Consider the following 757-nt stretch of genomic DNA (forward strand, 5'->3'; position numbering starts at 1 on the left):
TCTATATTCTATGTTTGCATAATGTTCATAATTTATTTTATTTTCTCTTAGATATACTTCGTATTCTACATTATTTAATAATATATAGGTTCTTTAATGTGTCCTTTCCGGTTGCATTCCATATAGAAACAGTTTGATTCCTTTTTTTTTCTAGGTCTTAATATTATTTTTCTTTGGGATAAAATGACAATGTTGTCTAATTTGAAAAGTTTTGTAAAGTTTATGCTATGTAGATGCCTTTCTGTGGTGAAGATTTAATACACTGATGTCAAACTAAATTTAATTATGTGAATTACGTGTATTGTTATACTTGTAATTTTGTAATCAACTTTTTAATAACTGTTTTTCATTTCTTGCATCTGAAGAATGAAAATATGGAATATTACTCAAATTTTCATATTATCCTTGTGCAAGTGCCATGTTAATCTTTGCATTTTAATTTCAGTATACGTGCTGCTGAAGCATGTAGTATCCTCTAAATTTAAGTAGTTAATGATGCAATCTTTATTCAGGCTTATATCTATGGGTGCCTACTAGTAACAAGTAAACCTTATTGTTCCTAACAATGCTATCGATCTTATTTCCTTAAAATTCTGTGAATAGTGGAAAAAATTATATTGATCAATCTATTGCTCACATTTGCAAATTTTTTTGTCAATGACTATCTTAAGTCTTTTGATTTGGAATTTGATCGTACACTCAATTATTTATTGATAGGCCCAAAGGTGATGGCTTTTTCAAGTACTTATTTATCCAA

The 757-nt window shown here is 27.6% G+C and overlaps 1 pseudogene; it reads right to left on the minus strand.

Annotated features, from left to right (window-relative positions):
- Positions 1-368: 368 nt before the first annotated feature.
- LOC122121722 lies at positions 369-465 on the minus strand (annotated as a pseudogene).
- Positions 466-757: the final 292 nt, after the last annotated feature.

The sequence above is a fragment of the Dipodomys spectabilis genome, unplaced genomic scaffold (assembly GCF_019054845.1).
Source record: "Dipodomys spectabilis isolate Male_0828 unplaced genomic scaffold, ASM1905484v1 ptg000195l, whole genome shotgun sequence".
NCBI classification, from domain to species: Eukaryota; Metazoa; Chordata; class Mammalia; order Rodentia; family Heteromyidae; genus Dipodomys; species Dipodomys spectabilis.